Here is a 6,798-nt window from a genome sequence, read left to right as displayed (position 1 = left end):
AACTGAATTTCATGTTTCGCAAGCTGTGTGAATTTCATCAAAAACAAGTTTTCCAGAAAGGAAATGAACACATGCATTTAATGAAATCAAGCCCTTTGTGAGTGCCCAAGATGGTACGTTCTGTACTACAAGATAGGAAGAAAGACACGGCTGGGATTTGAATCACAGTTCTTTTGTTCAATAAAGAGGCACTTTAACCAAATAAGCTACGGTGACAGGACCACCATCACCTTTTACAGCCTCTTGGACACACCGCTCTGAGACATCTGCGTTCAGAAAGCGCTGAACCTGCTCTCAGAGCAATTTGCTTCTTTTACATACAGTAGCAGCCCCGACACTGAGAAACGAAGAGAACTGGCTTTTATCTGGCATTTTTCATGTTCAATGCGTTTGACATCTCCCAAGGGCGACAAGGTTCTTCTGATTTTGGATCACAAGATTGTAGGTCCGACTTCTACCTGGCTCGTGTAAATTTTATTCAAGCTCCTCAGTAATAGATGTCTATTATGTAATGAACCGCACCTGAAAGCAAACATTGGGTCTGTTTCCTTTGTTTTCCAGCATGAAATAGCAAATTGTTACAAAAAGTACCTGCTAATGTCCAATAGCGTTTTTTTTTTTCAAATTACATTTTCAGGCTTCAGACACTTTTTAATAAAAAAAAATGTCCGGAAACTCCCTAACTTTCAGGTTTGCTTGAACCTGTATTAAAAGAAGTTATTTGAAACTTCCGGGATTCCATTCTCTGATGTAGCTGTCTCTAAAGACGGATGTGATGTTTCGCAGATGTGAACTGTGCCTTCTCTCTTGTGTTCAAGGGTATTCGCTGTGTGAGATCCTAACTGTATGTCCAGTAGGGCTCTATTTTGTTTAGATTATCTATGTGGTGTACAGATAGAACTCAACTGCATGGTGTGAATTCTGTGTTCAGGACGAGCAGAACCTGAAAAACTAAAAGTAGACCTCAACGTGATTTGAACACGCAGCCTTCTGATCTTTAGTCAGACACGCTACCTTTGCACCACAAGGTCACAACTTCCAGCTCATTTGAATTCCCCAAAGGAGACAAATCAGCTTCACAAAAAAAAGATTTTTTTTCCTCCTGTGAGGAGCGCCGCTCTTCTGAAGAGAGCCTCTTCATCCCAGACCACATTTTATTCTTCCTGCGCAGCTGAAGTGCAGGTGTTGTTCTCAATAACAGATCCAGGAACACTGACTGTTTTTCTATTTTTTTTAATTAAGTACCCCATGGTGCAACGGTAGCACGTCTGACTCTAAATCTCCAAGTTCATTTTCAAAGTATATCAGAGTCAACTGATACTGATCAGGTTTTGCTGCTACTGAACCCGCAGTCTTCACCTTAAAGTTCAATTCCCCAAGCCTTCTGACCTTATATGTCCATCCCTTCTCGTCAAAACTCGTATTTTCACAGAGTACCCTACAGAAATCGCAGTATAGAATGAAAAACTCCAGTAGATCTCGGCCACTGTTGGTGATTTTCCTTTAAAAACAAATTAATCTCCTGAAATTTTAGTGTATCACTTTCACTGAGACCGAGGAGTGTTAAGCTGTACATGAGTCTTTGTGGCTCGGTTGTTAACAAAAAGGGTGGTGGTTTGAGCCCTCCCAGGGACACTATGAGCCTTTTAATGTACACACCCGTCTCACTTTATCTCCACGGCTGGTCTCCACCGCAATCAAATACAGAGCCCGTAGGGGGCAGTAAGCTCGCATATATAGCTCACTGTGTATATAATGAAGAAGCAGAGGTTAGTTTCTTATCTGCGCGTTACAGGGTCTTATGCAACTCGTACCAACAGCTGGGGTTTGATCCCTGCACGGGCTATTAGTTGAAAGGCCATTGTAAATGACATGTAAGAGATTTATAGATAGATACTTTATTGATCCCGTGAGGGAAATTAATCAAGCTTATCCAGCTGGATTTTATGTTTCACACTAAATTGCGATCTTGAAACCAAAATAGTTAGAAATATGGAACACAACCGTTGTTCCCCAAGAAGGAAAGCTGTTTAACACTGATGTCACACCTTTTTATTTATCCAAGATTGTGAAGACAACTCTGCCCTATCAAAGGAAAATGTTGCACAAAAGTTGGAAAGCACACTCTGAATCCATCTGTACTGTATATTTGATTTCCGCGAACCGTTCAAGGCTGCTTGGTGCTTCGCAAGCAAGTCATTTCAGGGAAGAATCTCAGTTTAGAGAACTACTGTTGCATTTTCACTCATTGAATTTGATCTTTGTACTCTCTTTTCATTCTCAGCTATAATATTTCAAAATTACAGTTCGGATTTGTTGGAAAACTTCAGAGGCATTATTAAGTTAGGACTGTACAATTGTATTTTAATATCTTGTTATATTTACCTTCATTTTAATATGGATGTAACCATAAATGTTGTACTTTTTAAAACATTTTAACTGAGGACGCACGACGACTATTATACCTTGTGATACATGCAAGACATCTGTAAACGAAGATGTAATTACAGTCAAATTGGCAATTAAAAGAAAACCACAATTTGTATAATATTATTTCTCTATGTCGATGATCAGTTGAAGGATTTGAAGAAACTATATATTATTCCTCGATATCGATGATCAGTTGAAGGATTTGAAGAAACAGCAGCAAAAGCAGGTGATTTTGGTTTTGAACCCTTTTTTACACCTCAATAATTCATTTGTCCTCGAAAAGAGAAAAGACAGGCATGTTTTGAGTCGTATAAATTTGATTCCTTCCGTAGTATTTTGAAGGATTCAGGCTCCTTCTCAGAGATCCTTGCTCGCCAAATAACTTTGCATCTGAGGAAGAGCACCACGGAAAAAACCCAACTCAACTAGAGAGCGCGTTGGTTGCTCTTGCTCTTAATGCAAGGAGCTGTTTTTTTTTCCTCACAATAATAATTATTAACCAGAAACAGCAGCACAGGTAGGTCGCATTTGTGATTATGTCACTTCTCTGCTTCAGCAAGGTCAATAAAAGACTCTGAAAGTAGTAAAGCAAAACTGAACTCAAAATCATATTAGGAATTCTGAGCGATATCTCCATACAGGTAATCCAACAGAACGTTGAAATATTTGAATATCATCTCTCTGTATATTGCGCTGCTTTTAACCCAGAGTAAAACTATTGGATTGAAGGAATGCTAACCGCTGGGTTAAAATGTATAGTTGTTATTTGGAGAAATCTGTAAACTCGTGATCTTATATGTTTTAAAAGACAGCACAGGAAAAAACAGTGCTGATTATTTTCCGGAGATGGAGCACTGATGACCTATCTGAGCTAATCGATAAAACCCACCCAGTGGATACTCTAGCAGAATGTCAAAGAACATTCACCTTTGTATCCAAAGAAACCACAGGAACAACATCAGGAAGCACAATCAATTCCCCTTTTAAATCTTTCCTGTAAGGTATGCTATGTGAATTCATGAAGTGAATCCTCTGATCTCTTTTGATCACGAACAAAGTACTTCTGATGGAGCGCTATGTTCAAAGATTTAATAAGCTTTACCCCTTCCAACGATTCGGCGTGAAGAATTAAAAGTTTCACAGACAAAAGCAGCTCACCACCACAGCCAATATTAAATGTACTTGCCGGTACACTATCATGTGCACTGCCTCAAAAGTGATCTCGGCAGATGTTGTTCCCTATATAAAGCTGAACGTGCCAAAGAGAATTTCTGTTGAGAAAACAAAATATTTTTTCTGCCTTGATGTTAAGCCTGTCTTTTAGAAAGTCTATCTCTAAACACCTCCCGCAGTCTAACAAAAAGCGCTTTTACTGATCATATTGCAGGTCTTAAAAAATTAACATTTGGCAGCGGTGGGATTCGAACCCACGCCCCCAGAGAGACTGGAGCCTAAATCCAGCGCCTTAGACCGCTCGGCCACGCTACCTTCCACCAGTTCCATCTTCCTCACATTGCTGGCTTGGAAAATGCTTGTCGTCGGATCTAATGATATCATGACATGTGGAAGTGACTGCACCTTCATCTTCCAAGATGCTTTCAATAGCACAAACGCTACTTTCACCGGCACAAACATAGCAATAACGAAGGAGGTGGGTTTCATCCTTTGTGCTGTTCGTAGGGGCGCAACTCTACGTCGATCTTCTGACTTGAAGAGCAAAAATCAAAATCCTCTTCTGCTACTATTGCTTTTTTCATAGTTTCTTCAAATCCTTCATTTGAATGTAGATTTTGAAGGATATTGATGATAATACCACATAAATTGTGGTTTTCTTGTGATCGCCAATTTTATTCAAATACCAGCCTTTTTTACAGTTCCTTGCGTGTTTCACAAGGTATAATAGCCCCCCTCGCATCCTCAGCTAACATATTTTAAAATTACAATAGATTATACAGCATGCATGTTTACATTTATATTAAAATTAAAGTAAATATACAAGAATACATACAGTGCTAACCCAATAATTCTTGTCAGGTTCTCCAACAAATCTGCGTTGTTATTTTAACATGTTTCAGCTGAGGGTGCAACAGGAGTATAAATGAATTTTCCCGCCAGCCATTCAAAAACCAAATTCCATGAGTGAACATTATTTTCGCAGACGTTGCCGGCATTGGACTTTGCCGGTGGTATTGAATTATGTCCACAACTGTTGTAGTAGTTCCTTCTTGAAATTCGACACGTGCAAAGCACTCGTAATATCATAGGTGTTAACGTTCGCTGAGACTATTCGAGTCATGGTGTGTATCCCTGCCTATCATTGGGAGACGGGTAGCCTTTTTATACTCAGATTCCAATCTTCAATGCTTTGTGGGAGAGATTACATAACTTTCATTTTCTCACATTTTCTGACGACTGTTCCAAAGGGGCACCCTGTCAATTCCGAATACTTTTCAAAAATCTGCCTGCATGTTTGATTATTGTCATTTAATTTCGAAAAAGTTCAATATTGATCATAACTAAAGAAAATAATGATCACGAACAAAAAAGGGATAAAGATGCGAGTCGATCTTGAATCACAGCTGGGTGACACAGGCTTCTGTTCTGATATGGTTGTACGAGAAACAGGAGGAATCACCAATCTCCTATAGAACATGAGTTGAATCAGGAGTGAGACATTTCGTATACCCGTGCATATGTCAATGCCTGACCTACATCGTAAAACTAACATTAAGTTGTCAGAGACATTCATTTATATACAAACAAGAGACAGACCAAGTAATAATTCTACATTAGTTCAGGTGAGTAAACCTGAACTAACTAACTAATAAACCTATTAATAATTCTACATTAACGTGTCCTACACTGATCAGACTAATTGACATGGTCTGATTCAGAGCCTGTGCAGTTCGTGCTAATTACAACAAGGACAGTTCTGAACCCTCATCACCGAACTGAGCACAAGTTCAGCTGTTCTCCAGTTTTGTTACGCATGGTTTTTCATTGCAATTGAGTTCAGAGCTGGAGCTGATCTCCAGACAGTACAGTGTTTTGGGTAAGTTGTCAAAATTCACATGAGGCTGCAGACAACTTACCCAAAGTGTTTTCTATAGCTTTCAGGTGGAGTTCATTTATATAAAAGAATGTAAGTGGTATAAACGCAACAAGCCAGACGGCAGGCCAACCTATAATTTTCCGACGCGAGGCCTGACGCGTTATTCATTACGCCACTGACCCTGCTATTGCAGTACTAAGAAAAACACATTTTCTACATTTATGTCTGTTTAAAAATCACTCTAAAAAAGACAAAGGGTTTGGGTGTCGCGCTAAAAATCCGCTTCATTTCGAATGCAAATAAAACCCGTTTTGTTCCAAGAAATCACAAATTTGTCACATCTTTCATACTATACTTCTCTCTTGTATCAGTAAAGCATTTTGATTGAAACTGAACAATATATGAAAGGTTTCATCTATACATTTACACATAATAAGTATACGAATAAATACTCGGAAGAAGCCGCAGCTCAGGTATTAGAGAGATTTAAAATCGGATCGGAGGATTTAGAGCCCAGACTGCAAACCAACAGCTGACACAGGTCTTTTATAGAACCGTTTTGATTTCCTCTGCTTTGTCCCCATGACGTCATTGTCCTGCTCGCAGCCGAGCCCGACACACGTCTGGTTTCTGTCGCTGGGCGCACACCCTGCGGTCCATGCGGGTCCTGATACCCCAGGTGCCGTCCTTCGGCTGAGACATTAAACCGAGGTCCTGAGTCTCTGTGATCATTCAGGAGAATGGTGGTGGTGGAGGGGAGTCCCCATTACCTGTAAAGCGCATTGAGTGGAGTATCCAGAACAGCGCTATATAAGTGTACGCAATAATGATGATGATGATGATTATTATTATTGTAATGTAAAATGCAATAAAAAATAAAAAAAATATCAAACTTTGATTCAAAATAGTGTAACGCTTACGGCCGACAAGCAGTGTGTGTAAGAGCCGGCGTACCAGAGTGGGTGACGTCACCGCCCTTCCCTGTGATAGCAGGACCACAGCTACTGGGCTGTAGAGAGATCTCTCTTTAGCTCACGGGGCTATGTCGCTGCAGAGAGACGCGGAAGTCCCGGGTTCGAGCCACCTATACTTTGGGCCGACCAGATGCGGCAAGGGCGCCCGCCTGAGCCCCCTATGCGTTACAATAGATTAATGTAAAAACTGATAAAGCTAATGCTTTTTTCAGGGCTATATCTACGTTTTTTTAAAAAAGCGAAGTCTGTCGCGATTGTGAAAGTTAGAGAATGTGTTCCAGCGGGTGCCTTCATATCGCGAGCGTCAGTCTCGCCAGTAGCTGCGAGAAAGTTAAAAGCGCA

At 40.2% G+C, this 6,798-nt stretch overlaps 2 non-coding genes across 2 annotated transcripts; both read right to left on the bottom strand.

Annotated features, from left to right (window-relative positions):
• Positions 1–959: 959 nt before the first annotated feature.
• On the bottom strand, positions 960–1,031 carry trnaf-aaa (transfer RNA phenylalanine (anticodon AAA)). Its single transcript has one exon. It is a non-coding gene; the product is annotated as a tRNA-Phe (tRNA).
• A 2,805-nt stretch (positions 1,032–3,836) lies between these two features.
• Positions 3,837–3,918, bottom strand: trnal-uag (transfer RNA leucine (anticodon UAG)). Its single transcript has one exon. It is a non-coding gene; the product is annotated as a tRNA-Leu (tRNA).
• Between the last annotated feature and the right edge of the window lie 2,880 nt (positions 3,919–6,798).

This window comes from Lepisosteus platostomus, chromosome 5 (genome assembly GCF_059453375.1).
Source record: "Lepisosteus platostomus isolate fLepPlt1 chromosome 5, fLepPlt1.hap1, whole genome shotgun sequence".
In the NCBI taxonomy this organism is placed as follows: Eukaryota; Metazoa; Chordata; class Actinopteri; order Semionotiformes; family Lepisosteidae; genus Lepisosteus; species Lepisosteus platostomus.
Note: the sequence above shows the minus strand (reverse complement) of the source record. Positions and strands in the feature narration are given on the sequence as shown.